Raw genomic sequence first — 23,463 nt, forward strand, 5'->3', positions numbered from 1 at the left:
AAAAAAAAAAAAAGGTGACGAAGTAAGCCAACAAACAGTTGTCCTCTTAGAGAGTCTATCTTGAAATATTGATAGATATTAATAAATTACATTAAATAAATTACATTAAATTATATTAAAAACCTGCATTTTTGCCCTGTTTCACAGAATAAATTTTTTAAACATGATGGCCTAATTTATCATGATTGTTTGGGAACCAACACACTGTAACAGAGAGATGATAGCAGGATTAATCTCTTCCCAAAGACTATTTCCTAGCCAGTTCTCTACTTCTAGATAACTTCCCTACACTGGGAAGGCTCCGAGCAGGGAAGACATGTATTGTGCAAAGGTGTCATATAACTTTCTTTTCTTTCTTAACATATGTGCAAGTGAGAATCAAACAAATGCAAGTGAGAATCAGGGCAAGATTATATTTTCAACTGTAAAGTGGTCAAAGGCAAATTATGTGCATGTGGAAATGGTTATAATTTATTTATATTTACTACTATAATTCCTTAAATAGAGACCTGGATGACTTCTGGTTTTGTTCCTTTCTATATATTCTTCTTAATTTTATATTTTTAAAGTTGTTCTTTTTCAATTGTGTCTCTGTCAGGTTTTGGTATCAGGATGATGTTGGTCTCATAAAATGAATTAGGGAGATTCCCTCTTTTCGTATTGTTTGGAATAGTTTCAGAAGGAAAGGTACCAGCTCCTCTTTGTACATCTGGTAGAATTTGGCTGTGAACCCATCTGGACCTGGACTGTTTTTGGTTGTTAGGCTATTAATTGCTGCCTCAACTTCAGACCTTGTTATTGGTCTATTCAGGGATTCAACTTCTTCCTGGTTTAGTCTTGGGAGGGTGTAAGTGTCCAGGAATTTATCCATTTCTTCTAGATTTACTGGTTTATGTGGATAGAGTTGTTTGTAGTAATCTCTGATGGTAGTTTGTGTTTCTGTGGAATTGGTGGTGATTTATCATTTTTTTTTGCATCCACTCGATTCTTCTCTCTTTTCTTTTTTATTATTCTGGCTAGCGGTCTATTTTGTTAATCTTTTCAAAAAACCAGTTACTGATTTGATATTTTATTAAGACTTTGACTCCTCCCAATAGTTTTCTTTAGTTCTTTATATGTAGTTTTGAGTTATACACTTCTTCAGGAACATTCTAAATTAGTGTTAGAATAACATACATTTTCCTACAGATGAAATGCATAACATTTCATTAGTTATTGAGTATCTATCATGAATAAGATACTATAGTAGTCAATTTCAATATCACTAATAACTAAAATAGGAAGTAGATAGCCAAAAATGGCAGAAGATTAACTACTATAGAATAGCAGATAAAACAGGAGGGAGCAATCTATGGCCCTGAGAGCTGTCTGCCTGTTTTGTAAATAGTTTCACTGGAACACCGGCATGCCCATTTGCTTACTTTTTATCTATGCCTATTTCCACATTATGCAGGCAGAACTGAGTAATTTCAATAGAGACCATATGGCCCACAAAGGCCAGGTCAATTCTGCTAGATATTTAAAGAAAACACAAAAAAGTAATTGAGCCATAGCTAGAATTATCATCAATATATACCAAGAATTTACATTAAAAATCTTTCAAAACACTGATTCCACATCTCACACACAATAAGAAAAAAACACCAACGTTTTAGTCAGAATATGCTGTTTCAAGAGCCAGACCACCATATAATAATTGAAAACATTTTTCTCTTGGCAAAATAGTACATTTTGCAAAATGGTCTATAAAAACTTTAATACTCTCTCCTTCTATTTTTTGAAGTAACTAAATCTTATTTATTAACTAAAGACTGATTTAAATTAGAATATTTACTGTTTGAAACTAAAATGTTTTAAAACATTTTTTATTAAAGTCCTTAGATAAGTCACCAGAAAAGTATGTAGACCAAAAAGAGGAAAAGGCTAATAATAATAACATTTAGGGAGTTGGTTGGGAAAAACAAAACATAAAGTTGACTATACATAGGAACAAACTGAATTGTCAGTAGGAGGATACTGTCTATTTTTTTCCATAGTGTTTCTTCAGATCTTTTCATTGGAGGGTAATTCTATCACTTGACAAGTATGAATGAATCCTTTCCATTTATTTGTAAATATATCACTCTTTTCAAACAGCTAACCTCTAGATCACTTCACTCCTATTTTCAAATGAAATCTGTAAGCCAAGAATTTATTTATTTGACAGCATGACTTGAAGCAAGTTACTTTAGCTCACTGTGTTTCATCCTGTACCATTTAGGAAGATGTGACTTTAAGTGCATTGGTCTATATGCTCTGTAAAGCAGGGATGATGTCTTGTCTGATACTGTATTCCTGATACCTACCATATTGCCTGGGATACAGAAGGTAATTAATACATGTAGAATGAATGAGTTAACAACCTAGATAGAGCAGTAGTAGTGGAAACAGAGGTAAGCCACCCACGTTCCCTTTTAATGAAGTATCTTATTAACCCTGTAATCAGCTCCTTCAAGATTTAGGCCTTACCAGAGTGGCCTATGTCCAAAGCCTGATTAGGGCAGGGGTATAAAAGTCTGGCCATTTGGACCCAATGTCTGACTACTCTGATGGTCCAAACAGTTGGTTAGGCTCTTCTCTCCTTCTGGAGGATGGCAGAGAAGATTGAGTAAAGGCCCAGGATTTAATAGAGTGATCAAATTCCAGAGAAGGTTCAACTCCTAACCAAGACAAGTCTGTTAGGCCAAAGTCAGGGTCTTGGTTGGAAAAATAAAATGAGACTCTGATACTTGTGAAAACAATATCTGGGCAGAGGTCCCTGAAGATTTTGAGCTGCTAGTCTCTGAACTCTAACAGCTTACCAAAGTGGCCTACTTTTTATTATAATCTAGCATTCTCCCCTAACATAACCTCTCCCCTGGAAGAAAACGTAACCCAATTAGAATTTGCAACACCTCCTCTTCTAGCCATTATGCCGTAACTAGGGCTAAATCACAGCATAACTCACTTGGGAACTTGCTGAACCTGATGTAGGCAGAAGAGACTATACACCAAGGGAATAAAAGATCTCGTCAGTACGTACTGGAAGGATCTGATTGTACAGGGACTTGATCAAGAGAACTATAATATAACATAAGTAACATAAAATTAGATATGGAAAAGTTTATTAATTTGGGAGCACTTTCTAAGATACAGGAATTAACACTCTGACAAGGACCCTAGGAGACTGCACAAGCTCCTACAGTAGGTCCACGCTGTGAGGCAAGCAGTCCTGTACTTTGGGTCACATGACCTGGCAGACCCTATGGTATTAGAGGCATCAATGCTAGAAAAATAAATTATGCAAAGCCTACAGTAAGCCTTGATGGGAAGATCACAGTGCAGGCTCCTGAGATTTTGTATCAAGGCAGAGATTTAAACACGTTTTGAAAAATAAATTCCAGTGTGCTGGTAGCCTTTGGTAGAGTCTAGGTACCTAATCATGGGACACCGAATGACTACACATCTGAATCTCCTATAAGCTGGGTTCCATCAGGTTCATCAAGTCATAAGACTCAGCAGTTCCAGTGCAATTTGGGATGGCATATGAGCAAGACAGAGGCACAAGCAGACTGCATAAACAACCAGTTCATATTCCCAGCCCCAGCCAGTATCTCTTCTTTAACTAACACCTTTGCTCTCTGGGGAATCCTTTATGACCAGCTGTCATAGAAGGAGAAAGCCTAAACTTAGTTTACGGATGATAGGCTTGGTACATAGGTGCAAATTAAAGATGGACAGCAGCTGCACTACAGCTTCACCCAGAAGTACCTTAAAAGGCAGCAACAGGGAACATCTTCCTAACGGGCAAATCTTAGGCGGTGTACCAGATCATTCACTTTGTGAGAAAGAGAGGTTGCTTGAGGTTGGAATATGTACAGACTAATGGAAATTTGTGAATGACCTGGATGGTTGATTAGGAACCTAAAAGGAAGAACATTTTAAGACTGGGGCCAAGAATATGTGAGAAACAGGAATATGGGAGGGCATACTGGAGTGGGCACAAAGTGTGAAGATCTTTGTACCACATGTCAGTACTTACCAGAGAGGGTCAAACATGAAAGAATACCTAGAAGTAGACATAATGACTCCGAAAGTTGAGATCAGCAAGTCTTGATCATCAGTCACCTCAGTGCTAGATGATGGGTATATGAATGGAATGGACATGGTAGAAGAGATGGAAGGTATGCATGGGTCTGACATCATAGGTTCCCATTTCACAAGGCTAATATAAATACTGTTTCCACTGAATATCCGAACTGCCAACAACAGAGAACATCATTAAGCCCACAATATGATGCCATTCTTTGAGAAGCTCAACCAGCTAGTTGGAGGCAACTTCATTCTGGAAAGGCCAAAGATTTATTCTACCAGAAATGATACATGTTTTGAAAATGGGTTGCCTTTCCCACACTGAGGCCTCAATTAGCACCAGTATTTAATGGCTTACAAAGTGTCTAATTTATCATATGGTATCCCCAAAATACTACATCAGAGCAAGGGACTCATTTTTATTTTTAATTTTATTTTAGACAGAGTCTCGCTCTGTTGCATAGGCTGAGGTGCAGTGGTGTGATTTTGGCTCACTGCAACTTCCGCCCCGCCATGCTAAAGCAATTCTCCTGCCTCAGTCTCCTGAGTAGCTGGGATTACAGGCACCCACCACCACACCCGGCTGATTTTTTGTATTTTTAGTAGAAAAGGGGCTTCACCATGTTGGCCAGGCTGGTCTCAAACTCCTGACCTCAGGTGATCCATCCTCCTTGGCCTCTCAAAGTGCTGGATTACAGGTGTGAGCCCCTGCACCCGGCCAGGGGACTCATTTTATAGCAAACATGGCATGGAAGTGGGCCTATGACCATGAGATCTCATTGTCATATTATATCACACCAAGAAGTTTCCAACTTGAGAGAGCACTGGAATGGTGTGCTAAAGGTACAGGCTACAACGCCAGCTAGGAGATAATACTTTATGAGGCTAAGACGCTATCCTACAGAATGAGGTATATACATGGACTCAAAGACATTTATACGGTATTGGGGTCTCCAATAGGAAATACTGATGGATCTGAAACCAAGGTGTGGAAGCTGAATTAATTTCATTTACTATCACTCTCAATGTCCCAGTGCTTTCCACTCCCTCAAAATGTGAGTTCTGCAGAAAAGAGGCCCTCATCCTCAAAGAAGACACATTTTCACCAAGTGACACAGTGAGAGTCTCACTGAACTATAAGCTATGGCAGTCTGTTGAGCACTTCAATTCCCCTATGTCCATGCACCAGGAGGCAAAAATAAGTTACCCTCTTGGCACAGTTAATTCATTCCTGTTTCTCTCCCCATCAGAAGGGGGAGAAGATGAGTATCACTGAAGTCTTAAAATCAGCTGCAGTGCTAGGGGCTGTAATTTGTACCACTAATTCCTCTTGTACGTTTCCCTCAGGAAGAGAATCCACTAGTATCCTAGAAAAGCATCTCCCTGAAAAGATATGAAGTAGATCCAAGTAGCACAAGGGGTAGACTGTGGTGAACACCAAGATGTGCCACCAAGATACTCCTTCAAGGAAGAACTTGTGTGGCCCAAGCTGTCAGTAGCTTCATCATTTACCTTAGTTCCAGAGAGCCTTCTTGACCAAAGGTACATACACCTTTCTCAGGGTGCACCTTATACAGTGATTGCTTGGAGTAGATTATAAAAGCCAAGTTATTTAAGCGTAGCATGGGACTACTCAGATTGGTCATAAAGGATTCAGAGCTTCTTGTAGGGGTGGTTGAAACTTAGTAGGGACTGTGTCACACATTGAGTTCTTCCTCTATGCAATCCTTCTTCTTCCCCTACATCCTTTCCACAACTGTTGCTTCCTAGTAAATACCTTGTAGTGAAATGCCATCTCAGCAGTTTGCTTCTAGAAAATCCAATATGTGCTCACAGTTTTTCCCTAACTGTGGGCCTCAATCCACTGAGGGCCATGGGAATGCTGGAAGGTGTCAGCAAGGTTATACACAGCCACTCAGAGTAGACTAGACACATACAACCATAACTGTTATAAATGATCCTCATTGTTGAGAATATTGGAAACAACTAAGATAGAATCTCCTATGGACCAAAATCTGTGGCTTTGGGAAAAATAGAATTTATACCTTTATTCAATGTTCACTTATGCTTTATGGACACAACAACTATCAAACCTAGCAGTGTGGCTCCTAATGTACACCATAGTTTCAATATCTGGGTAAGAACTGTTGCTAGACTTAGAAAACATAGAATGTTTTATCCTGCCTTCCTATAAGGAAGAAAATTGTTCATTACGTATATGTGGTTTCTGAGAATTGGCTCCCAGGTCCAAAGTGTTAATAAAATAGCATTTGGTATGTATCCCAAATCCAACCTAATAGAGATACTCTGAGACAGCCTCTGGAGTGAAATACCCATCCCTCCTTTTCCTTCGTACTAAGTAATAAATCCTTTCCTGATGATTGGCTAGAGAAGAAAACATTTAGCGCTCACCAAAGACTGAAGACACTTTGGCAGCAAAAATTATAGCTTAATATAATTTTTTTCTGGAATATTATCAAAAAAATTTCTTTAGGTCTATTTCTATTTCATTATGTGCAGTTTGCTTATAGAATGTACCTGGAGAATTTTACTATACCAGTATACAGTGTTTAGGGAGTTCAAATAAACCAGATGAGGAAATGATGTAGTACAGAGATTATACTGAATCATATCTGTTACTGAACATACGATATGTCTCTTCATTTCTTTTCTGGCATGAAGTAGTAGTATAAGTAAATAAAAATAATGACTACGCACCTGTGCTTACCTTACTGAATTAGTCTTTAAACCTAAGAGTGTGCCTAATTTGTCTTATTAAGGTTTCCAAAAGTTGAAGATAAACTACCTACAAACACTGGGGATGAATGGAAGAAAAAAAGCAATTTTTATATAAACCCTGCATTCACTAACACTTTACAAAAGTGCCATAAAATATATTATCATTTATTTAGTCAAGAAACATGTTGAAAGCATAATACATGCCAGGTACACTAAATAACATATAATGTTTTGTATAATCAATTAAATTTAGAATACAAGACAAGCATTTCATGATTTTGGAGGTTCCTGATTAGACAATAGTCTATTCTGGAGTCACAGTTCCACCACTTCAGACATTTGGATACATAAGGTTTTATAAAACTGAATGGTCTGCTTGGGATCCAAATAGGGATTTCAGCTTCTAACATTTCCCTAACAACTATTTGACTCTTGGATCAAAAATGTAGTAATAAAATAAAAGTTCAGAACAAAGTTTTGCCCTAGGAAGGTCTGGCAATGATCAAGAGAATATGCTTGGAATGTCTACTCAACAGATGCTTTTACTCTCACACTTATGTTATGGTGAACTCAAAAACAGAAAGGCAACTTGTGCTGTACTCCCTGCACTAAATTTGCCTGGCAATGTTGTTCACATAGCCTGCCCTTTTGAATGAGTCTCTTGGTAATAAATCATAGGTGATAATGTGAATATCATCTACCTAACTTAGTTGAACTTAGGGGGTTACTAGTTTCAAAGAAAAACTACTTGGATGAGAAATATGAGGAATTCTCTTGCTATGACACTTGTATTGCAAAACATTTGAATTGCAAGCTCTTCCCAAGACTCTTATTGCAGGAGTGTTCAGAGAATATATGCTTATATGCAGAACATTATTTTCACATGTAAATTGTTAAATTAGTTTTGTATTTCTTCCATGCAGACTTTATAAGTGTTATGACTTCTGCAGATTATATCTAAAGACAAAGCCAGAGTAAGAAAATCTACCATCTGATGCCTCTCCTCATTGTCAACATTCCTTTCCCCTCAAATCTCTCTAACGACAAATGAGGAAAATAACAGCCTGGTAGGGAGGATTACTAGTCTAAAGACAAGAGTTTCAGCTTAGATCTTCAATTCTGAAGCAAGTCTTTGAACCAATTTGGGTTTCACCTTCCTAATTTGAAAAACAAAAAGGATGGACTAGATAATTCTGTTCATACTTTTCAGCTCTGAAATTCTATGATTTTAATAACAAGAGAAATGAAAAGCATTCAGCTATTTAGAGGGTATTTAAAATCTTTTGAACAGGTAAGAATGAGACACGTATATTAAAAAAAAAATTGGAATTCTTTTATTATTTCATAGCGAAGAAGGTGTTTCCAGCATTTTGAATCTTCAGTATCACTAAGAAACTATTTCCTGACATATCTGCAGGAAGCAGACTTTGTGACTGCTCAGAGCTTACATTACTGTTTTCATTAATCCTAAAAACTTGTCTAATCTTCTAAACTTGTTTAATCTTCTAAACTCATGTGGGCTCTTTGAATGTAGTAGCTGTGCTCCATTAATTGTGATGTTCATCTCAATGCTCATATCACTGTCTAGCACAGTGGACAAATACTAGGTGCTCAGTAAATATATATAGAATGATTGCACAGCATAAATTAGATGCCAGTTTCTAAATTAATATATTGAAATTATAGAAGTTCCCACAGTGTACTTAAACATAGGAATGTTAAAGTCTTTACTTGTTTAAGTTATGAAAAAATAAAGACAGAAAACTGGAGATCATACAGGGAAAAAGATGCTCTCAAGAAACGGCCTTTTTTCTCCCTTTAGGAAATAATAAATCCTTTTGAAATTCTCTGCCAGCTAGACTATGGTTTTTGAAATACCATTTGATAGACACATATGACATTTTTAGAGCTCAAGTATAGGATAGCATCATTAAGATATGCTCCAAAAAACCTAGAAAGCTTTTCTGAAAGGTGAAGACATCATTTTCAGAATGAAATGATAGAGGGCGCCACATTTCTCATTTTTTTCTTGCATTGTGATTTTCTCTTGTATCACTTATTCCTGTTGGTTTTGGATATCTACCCTATATGGTGTTGGCCTAATAACAAGGAAAGTTATTGGTTTTTTCTTGGCTTCGTTCTGTGCCTTCCAGTTTAGTACTATTGGTTATTAGGAGTTCTAAAATTTTGGCTTTGCTACATTGTAGAATACACAGGTAAATTAGTAATCTCATTAGTTGGTGCCACTGTCCTGACTGTCATAATCTGAAAGGCCAAAATCATAAAAGATCAAAATTTCTAAAGTCTAAATTTCTAAAAATCATAATCCTCAAAGATTAAAACCCCTAATGTTGAAATCCTGAAAGCTGAAACCTGAAGAAGGGATTAGTGTGTTTTCAGTTGTATGCAGGGTAATGCAATTAAACCCGGAGAAGGGATTAGTGTGTTTCAGTTGTATGCAGGATAATACAAGAGAAAATCACAATGCAATGTTAGTTACATCACATTAGGTGGAACTACTACCTTGTTACTGTCTTTTTTTGGAAATTATATATGGTGTGAGGATTTGCCTATGGGCGCCAAATTGATGAGGGGTAGACATGACTTAATTTCAGGTGCCAATTTGACTGGACTAAGGAATACCTAGGAACCTGGTAAAGCATTATTTTGGGTGTGTCTATGAGGGTGTTTCCAGAGGAGATTAGTATGCAACCCTGAGTGGACTACTAGGTGGGGAAGATCTGCCCTCAATGTTAGCAAGGACTATCCAATATCTCAGGGCCTGGAAAGAATCAATACAGAATTAAAATTGGTCATTGTCTGAGAGCTGGGACAGACTTTTCTTCTGCTGCCTTGGACACTAGAACTCTAGGTGTGCCAGCTTTTGGACTCCAGGACTTACACCATGCTCTGTGGCTTTCAGCTTTGGACTGAGTTACATCATTGGCTTCCATGGTCCTGAGGCCTTTGTACTTGGACTGAACCAAGTTACTGGCATCCCAGGGTTTCCAGTCTGTAAATGGTCGATTGTGATGCTTCTCAGCCACCATAATCATGTGAGCCAATTCTCTTAATACATCCCCTTTCATATATCTACATATAACCTTGTGGTTCTGTCCCTCTGAAGAAACCTGGCTAACACAAATTTGCCATGGGGAAGCCGAGTATCATTCCTTCATACTTCATTCCTTACAACACAATGAAAGAGATCTGTGAAATTGTTCCCTCACCAAAAGAGTGTGATAAGCGTATGAGGCTACTTAATGGTGACAAAGTTTAAAAGTTAATTACTATCGGTATTGTAAAAGTAGAAAGCCACTTAATTGCAACAGTCGAGCAATAACGAAACTTTCAAATAGACAACATATGTTTATAAAATGTGTAGACAACAACCATTCTCTAACGACAAGTGCAGCAGGTGTTTCAAAGATTACAGAAATGAAAATGCAGGCTAAAAGTACAAATCTCTCTTTCTAAATTATGCAATAATGTGTGACTTCTACCCCTTCACACATAGCACCAATTTGCTATGCTGTGTATTTCAGCTTCATATCATTCCAAACTGGAAGTCTAAATTAGGAAAAGACTTATAGAAAGTTCTAATTCATTTTACGTTTTTGCAAATTTGACTCTATGAAAGTGCATTGTCACAATGTTGACAGTCTGTGTAGGCACTGTGTGTATAAGTAAAAACATTGAACTTTCCCAGTAAATGAAGAGATGTCCTTTTTGTACACCTGCATTTGTGAAAGATAAAATTTCTAAAAATCTCAGCTCTTTGGGAAACTGCATAGTGGTGGTGACTCACTGCAGCTTTTGTATTGATCTTGTCAAAAGACTTAGGTTCTCTATTACAGTATTTCAGATGGCTGCAGTTATAAAGCTGGGTATAGACAATTACCAACCATAGGTGATATGGGTTTTTATACATTTCACTTTTTGGCCTATTTATTTATGAATATAGTTAATCTGCTTATAACTGATATATCCATGCAACTGTCATTTGAATATTTGAGTGTTTATGCTTGCAAAAATATGTATGTTATCATTACCTATTTTATTAAAGTGGCCTATGAAGTGTTCTGTCATGTTTTTTACGTTTCTCAAACACAACTTCTTTTAACAGTGTAAAGAAATCTTTTTAAAATAATTTTTAAAATTATTCTTTCCAGAATTATATTTTTGGATTTGATCTTTTGAGATTATAGCCCAAATCTCTCATTAGTACTTCACAGGTGGGACATTTCCTCTGTGTAGAGAAGAGATTCTTTTTTTTTTTTTTTTAAGATGGAGTCGTGCTTTGTCACCCAGGCTGGAGTGCAGTGGCATGATCTTGGTTCACTGCAACCTCCACTTCCTGAGTTCAAGCAATCAAGCAATTCTCCTGCCTCAGCAATTTTCCTGCCTCAGCCTCCCATGTATCTGGGACTACAGGCATATGCCACCATGCCCGGCTAATTTTTTGTATTTTTAGTAGAAATGGGGATTCACTGTGTTAGCCAGGATGGTCTCAAACTCCTGACCTTGTGATCCGCCTGCCTCGGCCTCCCAAAGTACTGGGATTGCAGGCATGAGCCACCATGCCTGGCTGAGAAGATTTTCTTAAATATAACTATACATAACAACATTGTACTGAAAATCCTGAAGCTTAAGGATGCCCTGACTGACTGAAAAGCTGAAACAATTTTATTTAAAAAAATTCTATGTGACTTCTTAAGTTAAACCTTGAGTGTGGTTTGTATGACCTTTCTCTTGCACTGGAGTCCTGTAATATATAGAGGAGAAAAAAGCAAGCAACATTCTCATCCTTGAGAATACTGATGACTAAGACCTTAAGACCATTAGCAACTGACTTGCTGCTAACTACTGCCACAGATGCTGTATAGGTTGGTCTAATTATGGGGTGACCAGATACATATACTTAGCTAGATCTTGGAGTGGGGAGAGTGGAGGATGGTTCTAACTTCAGGTGGTTCTCGATTTTTAAGAGTGAGATAAGTGGACCCACTTTCAGACTTCCTATAGGCAATTTGAGTGACTATATCTTTCAGTCTTTGAAATGTTCTCAAGAGGAATATTAATATAGTTCTTCAAGACTTATTTGGTTGGTAAATTACTGGTTACTTGGAAGATAAAATTCCTCAAATAATGTCTCCTACGAACACTTCATCTGCACATCTGGGCAAAAAAAGTTAAGAGAGCAGGCTTGAGTTTGCCATCTTTACAACGACCTGTTTACAAGATCGGCTCTTCGCTGGCGTCTGGGAAATTTGGATTTGGAGACAGTATCCAGCATTTCCAAAACTGGCAAGAGTGGTTCATTGTGCCTCAACTGTTTGTGCAAATAATATGGTTTATGCTAAGCACTTGTTTATCTTCTGGGAGTTTGGAATTTGGCTACATGATAGCCAGAGGGTAGCTATGTGATTAACCCCCAATAAAAATCATGGACACTGAGGCTGTAATAAGCCTTCCTGGTAGATAATATTTAAGATGTTACAACTCACTTCTGAGTTGAGGGTATTAAGTGCATACTGTGTGACTTCACCGGGAGAGGACTCTGGGACACTGCATGGGGTTTCCTCTGGATTTCAAACCATATGCCTTTTCCCTTTGCTGGTGCTCTGTATCCTTCACTGTAATGAATTTCAGTCATGGGTATGACTATATGCTGAGTTCTGTGAGTCCTACCGTGAATCATTGAACCTGGGAGTGATTCGAGGACCCTCCAACACAGTGTCCTAAGGTATCTTCACGAGAAACTTGGGGAAAAGGAGAAATATAACTGCCTTGTTATCCTCTTTATGCAGTAGCAGCAGCAGTACAATAAATACAATCATTACCATTTAATAAGCACTTTCTATGTGCCAGCTTCCTCCAAAGCAGTTCTTATTTTCTACTGCTGACAATGAACATGGTTAAAAGGCATTTTACCCTAAGTTTTGCAAGTGAGGAAGTGGAAATCCAGGATCAGAATTCAAATGTATCTTACTTCAACACCCATGCACTTTCTAAAATAACACATTCATTCCTTCTCCTTCTTATGTAACAATTATTTAATGAAAAGCACCATATTTTTATACGGCAGTCTAATTTTCAATATTCAAACTGAAATAGAATACTATTCTGTTGAAATTTTTAATTGTTCTGTGCTATATATATACCAGCTAGCCAATATGGGAAATTAGTGACTATAAAAAAGAAATCCAGTTAGTGTGTGCTTCATGCTGTTCATACAGAACAAAAGGGACAATCCTGAGTTTCAAAATCTTAGGATTAGATTAGATGTTAAATGTAAAATAATTAGCACATGGCATGAACAGCTGCTTAGTAAGTATTAGTCCTAATTTCCTCATGGGTTACTGGGTTATTATCTTGGCAATTAAATCAGTGCTTTAACATCCTTGTTCACATCCTCATATATACAACTTTAGATTTACCTACCAAAAACTAGATGAGCACACAGTAGTCTTGGCAAATACACATAGAACTCTACTGTCCCTGATGGTCACCAGATTGGCAAATATTTCGATCCGATACTTATTCACTAAATTTCTGCCATATGCCAGGAATGTGTTAATCGGGAAGCAAATGTGAACCCACCTGTTTACAATCTAGTGTCCCCAGTCCAGTGGAAGAAATGGAGGTTAGTATAGGTGACATGAAGAAGGAAAATTTAAGCCAACCATATTGCCTTATTCAGTACATGTATACAGTATTCTCTCAGTTTCATCTATCCTGCTCTAACTAGAAACTTAATGAAAATAAGTGACTATTGGACATATTTTCATGTTGGACATCTCCTGTCAGTATATCTATTGATATCAGAAAGGAAAAAAATAACTGATACCTTAACAATGAAGAACCTCTGATAATTCTGTTATGGGCAACAAAATATTTGTTTTAAAAAGGTGACTGAAAAAAATCAGTGTAACTGGTTGAATTTCAAGTGGCATATATCATATTAAGAAGACACTACACTATACTGCTTCCTAAAATATAACATTCTAATTGAGGCCAATAACTATTTGTAATTTTTTCTCATATTATTAAAAAGGGAATACTTTTAAGAATATCTCATTTCTATCAGCAGTACATGGAAATCCCCCAATCCCCTGACACTTCCTCCATCATAGAAGTTTTATGGAACTTGGCAGTCATGCATGTATGCTATAAGAATTTATTTCATTATGTTTTTCCCTCAGGCCATTGTGTTTCTTTGAAATTGGTATTTTTGAAACAGTTTCTTTTTTCCCTGCCTTCATCACTTTCTGTACTGTTATCAATTACTCCATGAAGTCTCATGCATGTCTCCAGATAAAAATAATCAATTTATTCTTACTTTCTAAGTGATAAATCAAGTCTTAACTTTTTTTTTTTAAAGAAGTCTCTTGACTATTTTAAACCACCATAAACTCTCACTACACTTATCCTCTTTAGTAACTAAATTATGTAGCATGAACTTTTTGGTAACTAAATAAACCACTCACTCTTACCCTGTTTCTTCTATTATAAATATTTACTTTTTGAGATTTGATGATCCTTAAGAAAAGCAAGGTCACCATGTGTTTCTGTATACCAACACAACTTAGCAACACCAAGGAGTCAAAAAACTATATTTTTGAATGACACCTCCCTAACTCATTCTATGAGGCCAGCATCAGCCTGATACCAAAACCTGGCAGAGATACAACAACAAAAAAAATCTTCAAGACAGTATCCTTGATGAACGTTGATGCAAAAACCCTCAACAAAATACTGGCAAGCTGAATCTAGCAGCAAATCAAAAAGATGTACAACATTAAAAAATACAAAGAATTGCTGATTACTTAATCTTTATGAGGTTTTCTGAAACTTTTGCTTGACATTCTTTCCTGATACACTTTTGACAATTTTTCACCTTTCAGAATCTTTGTTTCTATTTATATTATCACTAAATATTGGTATCTTCTATTATACTGTGAAAGCAATCTGGTCTTAGAGTCCTTACTCTTACCCACTCTGTTAAATTATTCTAAGATATTTTGTATCCAAAATCATAGTTGGATATGATTTTCACTTTTTCATTTAACAAATATTTATTGAACAACTGGTGTTAGATAGTATGAGGAATATAAATAGGAAGGAAAACATGGATTCTTCCTTAAGACATTTATAATCAGAGTTTGGAGATATCTAATACACAAGGAAGGAAGTGTTAAAAATTATAAAAGACTACATTTTATCAAATCTAACAAGAGATAAGGTTTATTTTCAGCTCAGAGACTTAGGGAAAATACTCCACAGGTAGTGTTTGAGCTGGGCCTTTGAGTAATAGATAAAATTTGGATATATATATACAGAGATGGAAGTCTAGGGCATTTCAAAAGGGAACTGAAATAGAGTAGATCCAAATCATTAATCTTTGAACAAATGTTTATTGAATATATATTATTTGCCAGGCACTGCATATAAGATATAGTCTTTGAATTTATGGAGCTTTTGCTTTATTTCCTAAATATCTTTCATAACTTTCCTCTTCATTGTTGTCCAAGTTGAAGCATTTTGCTGTCATCTCTCTTTAATATTACTGCAATAACTTTGTTATTGGTCTCCCTTTATCTCCAATTTATCTTTTATCTTGCAGCAGCACGACATTTCTAACTGGCAAATATGACTGTTTCAAAATATTACTATAAATTCAATTATCTTCATACTGCTATAGAATGTTAATGACTGTGGATGGCATATATACAGGGTTCCTCTTTATTTCATCATTGTCTACTCCTTGTTCAGACCCTTTCTTTTCTCCCTCCTCCTTTTTACTGTATGATCCAGGGGTATAAAACTAATTGTTATTCAGTATATATTGGTTCTCTCATGATTCTCAGCCTCATGATTCTCAGATATCCTGGTATCTAGAGTGCTGCCTAAGGCCTTCTTACATTTTTAGGAAAACTCCTCCACATTATTCAAGGTCCTGCTCAAGAGCTGACTTTTTTTCAAAGCCTTCCCCTGATTATCCCACAAAAACTGCAGTGCTCTTTTATTATAGTCATAAAATATTGTATCACAATGGATTTTTACTTGTCTCCCAACCAACACACACAAAGCAAGAAGAATTTTTTTTTTAACCATTTATCTGTAACACCTAACAGTATGTCTGACAAACAACTGGTATCCAAAAAATATCTGTGGAATAGTGAGAGTGTCAAAGAGCCAGTGGATTAAGGTTGTAAAGAATGGATGCAAAACATTACATATATAGAAAAGTTAGTAACTCACTGAAAGTAAGTACAAAGGAAAAGAGGGAATACAAAAAAATGCTGAGCTTTCATCACCCGGTAACTGGAGAATGTGGTATCAATTACAGAAAATACTAAGAGGAGGGGGTGGATTGAACTTTAGAAGAAAGGTGATGAGTACGGGTTTGAACCCAGTAAGCATTAGGTGTAGGTTTTAACTTTACTGAAAACTACACATCAGGGGAAGCTTTTGGATTTACCTTCATCTGTTACTGATTTCATAAACAGAAGTTACCCTTCATGATCTAGTTTTTGCTGCACAAACCATGGTGCTTAAAGGACTTAAGGTCCAGAAGGGAAAAGACATATGCAAATAAAAAAGGGCAAGAAGTGGTAATAGAAACATGTTTAAAATACAGAGGATACTTGATATATAGTATGGAAGTGATACTACCATTGACTTGTGGAAAAAGGAGTATTTGTGAGCTCAAGAAGTTGGGTGGGACATTACAGGTAACTAGCAGAAGCTAGGTGATCTGTGGCTCATTGTGCCTTACCTCTCTCCAGCTATCATGAACTGCTTATAGTACAGTTCTGCAAACACTCCAGGTCATTTCATGCCTCCACGTTTTACTCTCATGCTGTTATTCCCATTGAAATGTTCTTCCTTATTCTGACTGCTTCACAAGAATCTATCACATTTTCAGACTAGATTAAGTACACTAATATTCTCTGAGCATATAGACAGTAGCAAATACATTTTTAAAATTACCTTTTCTTAATTTGTCACAGTTCAACATACACTTAGTGTCAATGTACAACATATAAGGTAAGTAGTCACTGTTGTAGAAGAGTTTTCTGCACTGATCATTGAAGTAAAAAAGTTACTGTGAATCAAACAATGCATGCTAAGAACCATAATAATGTAGATAAAAGTGCTGAAATGCCTAAAGAAGGAAGAAATGGAATCTAACTGAGCATATTAGAAAGACTACGTGGTTGAGCAGGTAATTTAAGATGGATCTTGAAAGTTGATGCTTGGTGGACAATGAGAGTGGGAAAGTGAAGGTCTTTAGAGGTTACAGAAACAGCCTGAAACAAAAGCATCAATAAGGAAGTGAGGTTTAATGAATATTGAGTGGCCAGATCACAAAGAATAAGTTGAAAAGTGTAGGAATAACAACTGTAAAGACAGGTGAGAAATATATTGCGGGTGGTCTTAAAACTCAGAACAAAAAATTTTTACAATTTATATTCTTTTTTTCTTTTTTTGAGATAGAGTTTCGCTCTTGTTGCCCAGGTGGAGCACTATGGCATGATCTTGGCTCACCACAACCTCTGCCTCCTGGGTTCAAGTGATCCTCCTGCCTCAGCCTCCTAAGTAGCTGGGATTACAGGCATGTACCACCACGCCCAGCTAATTTTGTATTTTTAGTAGAGACAGGCTTTCTTCATGTTGGTCAGGCTGGTCTTGAACTCCTGACCTCAGGTGATCCACCCACCTCAGCCTCCCAAAGTGCTGGGATTATAGGCATGAGCCATCTGTTCCATCACAAATACATTACGTTATGTTTTCATACTTCTCAGAGGCAAATAACATTTGACAATATTTTAAAAAGTAAATTGCCAACTTGGATTAGGATATTACAGAGCAGCTGGGCGCGGTGGCTCACGCCTGTAATGCCAGCACCTTGGGAGGCTGAGGCAGGTGGATCACCTAAGGTCAGGAGCTTGAGACCAGCTTGGCCAACATGGTGAAACCCCATCTCTACTAAAATCCAAAAATTAACAAGGCAGGGTGGCATGTGTCTGTAATCTCAGCTACTCTGGATCATGAGGCTGAGGCAGGAGAATCTCTTGAACTTGAGAGGCAGAGGTTGCAGTTAGCCGAGGTGGCGCCACTGCATTCCAGGATGGGCTACAAGAAGGAGACCGCCTCAAAATAAAATAAAATAAAATAGAATAAAATAAAATAAAAATAAAAAGATATTACAGAGCAAAATTTATTTTACCCTCTTTCACATCTCCTAACCATTACTTCCCAAGGATACACTCTAAATTTTAAAACAGGACAAATTGGCTGGGTGCAGTGGCTCACACCTGTAATCCCAGCACTTTAGGAGGCCAAGGTGGGTGGATCACAAGGCCAAGAGATCAAGATCATCCTGGCCAACATGGTAAAACCCCATCTCTACTAAAAATACAAAAAAATTAGCTGGGCATGGTGGCATGCACTGTAGTCCCAGCTACTCAGGAGGCTGAAGCAGAAGAATTGCTTGAACCTAGGAGGTAGAGGTTGCAGTGAGCCGAGATCGCGCCACTACACTCCAACCTGGTGACAGAGAGATACTCCATCTCAAAAACAAAACAAAACAAAACAAAACAAAACCAGAACAAGTTGTTGATTACCTGATGCAGAAAAAAGAGACATGGAGCTGGAGATAAAAATTTTGGATTTGAAATCCAGGACTGCTACTTACTTGCTATATGGGTTTGGATATATTACATAACTTCAATACATTTCAGTTTCCTCATTTACAGAATGCAATAAGAAGATTTACTTTATAAGAGTTGTTTAAAGATTAAATGAGATTAACGGGCCTTCAATAAATATGTCTATTTCTTTTTATTTCCTCCACAGATTCCTCCTCTTTTTGCTTTTGAATGAATTGCTTATAACCCAGCTTGGAAACAGCTATGATTCTAAAGGTTTTATAATGAGAAGCAGATACCTGATTTTGAGGATCATCCATGGCCTTTCCTCTTTTTCCTCTCTGGTCATGGGTCATTTATTATACATTAGCACACCAGAGCGGAGGCAGAAAAACAGAGAGGACATAGGTTTCTCATGAAATCTTACTAAATTGGAAATGATGAAATCATTGCACATACCTTTTCCCTTTGTTCACCAAAGTTTACAAGTAAAGGAATAATTGTGATAAATCAAATCAGTTGGGTTATATTTTAAGAGATGAAACAACGTGGCCAGACTACAAGACAATCATCTGACTATCTTCAAGTGGCCAGAAATGTGGCAACTGAAAATGTATGTAATCAAGGAAACTCTATGAAAAAATAATTCCACATTTTACATTTAAATATCAGACCAGAAAATGATCCTAGAAGTCCCTACTGATTATTTGCCAAAGACATCCCCAGTTTCCCACTATTCGTAAAAGAGCTGATTGATTTATCAACAACAGTAAAGAAAACATAATAGAATTCATGAAGAGAACTGTGACGTTACTGCCTCTAAAACACTTTAGTTCTGTTTGCTCCAATTTCAGAAAGATATAATGCAACTAGAAAAGGGCCAGAGAAACTTGGAACCAACCCAATGACCATCAATGATAGACTGGATTAAAAAAATGTGGTACATATAGACCATGGAATACTATGCAGTCATAAAAAAGAATGAGTTCATGTCCTTTGTAGGGACATGGATGAAGCTGGAAACCATCATTCTCAGCAAACTAATCAAGGAACAGAAAACTAAACACCTCATGTTCTCACTCATAAGTGGGAGTTGAACAATGAGAACACATTGACACAGGGAGGGGAACATCACACACTGGGGCCTTTTGGGGGATGGGGCGGCAAAGGGAGGGAGAACATTAGGGCAAATACCTAATATATGCAGGGCTTAAAACCTAGATGATGGGTTGATAGATGCAGCAAACCACCATGGCACATGTATACCTAGGCAACAAACCTGCATGTTCTGCACATGTATCCAGAACTTAAAGAATAAATAAATAAATAAATAAATAAATAAATGCAGACAGACAGACAGACAGACAGACAAGGGCCAGATAAAAGAAAGCAAATGGGCAGGTAAGGGGAAGACTGGAAGCAACAGAATTCTTAGAAAAAAGTCATGGATTCTTAGAATTGGGATTATTCTGAGACATTATATGTAACATTTCCTTGTGCTTCCAGAATATTCCTGATAAATCCTAAATAGTTTACTTGTCAAAAGCCTATTGTACACTGGGGACTGACTAGTATCCTTGCCTGATTTGCAGCCTACCTCTAATCTGTTACTTCAAATATTTCCCAAATATATGTACTTCTCTTTATCTGCACTCACTCATGCAGACTACTGCAGTGGCATCCTCACTGGTTATCTTCTTCCACTTCTGCTCTTCACAGTCATGTTCTAACTTCCCAATCCATTGCAACAAGAGTGATCTTAAACCTCAAATTAAATCATAACATTGGCTTACTTAGCATACCTTCAGCGATTATTTATTGACCTTAGGATCAAGTGCAAAGTAATAAACGTGGTCCTAAATGACTGACTAGTGACTCCTTCAATAGTATCATCTCACATACCTTTTCCCTTTGTTCATCAAAGTCTTTCCACACCAACTTTATTTCAGTTTATCAAAACAGCTACCATCACGCATAACAATAACCTCCACCACAACTGCTAACATTTATCAAGTTTTTACCACATGACTGGCATTGTGATAAGTGCTTTATGTGCATTATCATGTTTAATCATCATAAAAAATCTATGAGATAGTTATTTTCATCATTTTGCTGCTGAAAAAATCCCAAATATTTAGAAACATTAAGTAATATCTCCATAGCAAGGTAAGTGGCAAAGTTGGAAACTATATTATATTGCATATTCCAGGACAATTCTTTTCCCCACCGCTTCCTGGGCTAACTCGTATCATTCTTTATGATCACTACTCACATGTCATTTCCTCAAAACAGCCTTCTCTCATCAGCTGATCTAAATTTCGCACCCTTGTCATAGTCCCTTCTACTTTTCATTTATAGAATGATTCAGAGTTTATATATTTCTTTATGTGACTAATATCTGTCAAACCTCCAATAGACTGTCAGGTCCATGAAAGTAGGGACTATATGTTTAAAAATGTGCCTGGTATAGTCAATAAATATCTGTCTAATAAATGATTGAAGATAGTCATCAAACCTTCCAATAATAAGGTGTTACATCACTCAATGGAAGAGCCTATTTGAGTGCTAGAAACTCTATTAAAATATTATTGTCTACATTAAACCAAAAGCTGTTCTCTTATAATGTCTATCCACTGATCCCAATATCGGTTTCTTGGCCAATAGTGAAAAAGTACATTTTTTTCCCTTTATAGCTTTTCGAATACTTTCGGCCTAGACAGTTTAAGACAGAGAAGACTGGTAATTATGGTTAGATATTTCTAGATTTACTTCTAAACATCTGAATGCTAGAATGTGGAAGTTAAGAGGACATCTTTTGAAATCAGAGACTCATCTGGGACACATTTATGGAAATTAATTCTTTGTATACAATAAATAATTATAAGAGGTAGACATGAAATATAGGTGGGACTACTGTGCTTGACACATTGTATCACAAATTGAGTTCTAATTGGTATAAATCTAGAAACAAATAAACCTGGAGGAAGGCCAGGTGAAAGGCAATTAATGGCTATATAAAAAGATTGAACAAAATAAAAATCAGCTACTACAATTACAAGATAAATGTCATGAAGTATAACCATATCTTCTCATATCTCTCAACAGTTTTCTTGGCAACAGAACTCTGAATTAGATGAACTATGTTTCTAAGATTTGGAAACTGGAAAGACAAAATGAACGCTGGGAATTACTGAGAGCCAAAAATATTTTTTAGACATTTTATATATTTGAATCAACTCGATCTAGTCAGTAATTTTTTAAAGAAGGCTTCATGTGCTATCCTTAACAAGAAAGATAGAATCTTGAAGTTGGAAAGGTCTTTTTGTCTAATAACTTAGCAGATACTTAAAGACACTCTACAACATTTACATGAAATAGCTATTGAACTAATATTAAAATATCCAAGCATGGCATGATGCAGAGATTGGGATTTTGAGTTTGGAGCTCTGTGTTTAAATCTGAGTTCAGTTACTTATTAGCTATGTAACTTTGACCTGGTTACTCAGCGTGCTCCAGATTCCTAATTTTAAAAATTAGAATAACAAAATGTATCTTTTAAAGCTGTTTGACAATTAGATGAAATACTATAATATGAAATGTCACTTAACATTATACCTAGCACATAGCAAATGTTCAATAAATATTACTTTCCTTCCACTGACAAAAAACCTGCCAAGACAGTTCATTTCGTCTTTGGAAAGCACTGGCAGTGAGTTCTTATATTATGTGGAATTAGTCCAGCACTATTAAGGAAATAACACATAAAAGTTTAATATGTAAGATGTTATTTTAAGAAAATATGTTCTTTGTTAGCATTTTAACTTTGGATGCCAACTTTATATATATATTTCTTAAGCAATTTATCACTCATAAATGAGTAATCTTAGAGAAATATAAGTTACAGTCATATTTGACTAGAAGCCTTTAATAATCTAATTCAGATAAATACTTCCTTGAAACTTTCCCAGTGATTCAGGATTAACTGGGTATGGCAATGATCTTTTAAGACTACACAGACACTCTTCCTATTTTTGTTAACAATTAATGACAAAAAATGAGTATCAGAAGTGAGTATCACACTGTTTTATCAGAAGACCAAGATTTATAATTCTTTAATTAGTTAAGCCTATGAAACAACCATATAGAAAAAACCTTTAAGTCATAAGAAATGATATTAGCTATTTTGTGACAATTAATTTAGCACACTCTGTAAATAAATTCACTTTCCTGGCATTAATTTAATTTTCCACTTTATATATGTTATGTAAGCTCTTTTGTTAGAGAATATTTTGGCGGGCTTTCCTCATTGTAGACGGTAAAATTACTTGTGACAAATCTGATTCAAATACAACATGAAGCTTTGTTATTCTACAGTAATGTTAATTTAACAACTCAATCTTTATTTGAGGAACACAATTGTACTTTCCAGCTCAATACCTCTTAGTTTGCCTCAACTTTTCAAATCTAAAGAGAAATTATCCTCGTTATTATTTTATGATTTAATAAGCTTTTGAATAATGAAAAATGGCCAGGCGAGGTGGCTAATGACTGTAATCCCAGCACTTTGGGAAGCCGAGGCGGGTGGATCATTTGAGGTCAAAAGTTCAAGTCTAGCTTGACTGACAATGAAATTCTGTCTCTTAAAAATACAAAAATCAGCTGGGTGTGGTGGCACACACCTGTGATCCCAGCTATCTTGAGAGGCTGAGGCAGGAAAATCGCTTGAACCCGGGAGGCAGAGGATGCAGTGAGCTGAGATCATGCCATTGCACTCCAGCCTGGGTGACAGCAAGACTCCATCTCAAAAATAAATAATAAAATAAAATAAAATAAATAATGAAATGCCAGATATAGGTGACAGGGTGATGGAGGCAGCAAACCACATTGCCACGTATGAACCTATGCAACAATCCTGCATGATCTGCACATGTACCCCAGAACCTAAAGTACTATATAT

At 36.5% G+C, this 23,463-nt stretch overlaps 1 protein-coding gene across 5 annotated transcripts in view; it reads right to left on the minus strand.

Moving 5' to 3' along the window:
* The window catches only part of COL24A1 (collagen type XXIV alpha 1 chain), a 376,867-nt gene that overhangs the window by 155,359 nt on the left and 198,045 nt on the right, over positions 1-23,463 (minus strand). The window lies entirely within an intron of this gene.

This window comes from Cebus imitator, unplaced genomic scaffold, assembly GCF_001604975.1.
Source record: "Cebus imitator isolate Cc_AM_T3 unplaced genomic scaffold, Cebus_imitator-1.0 Scaffold261, whole genome shotgun sequence".
Taxonomy (NCBI): domain Eukaryota; kingdom Metazoa; phylum Chordata; class Mammalia; order Primates; family Cebidae; genus Cebus; species Cebus imitator.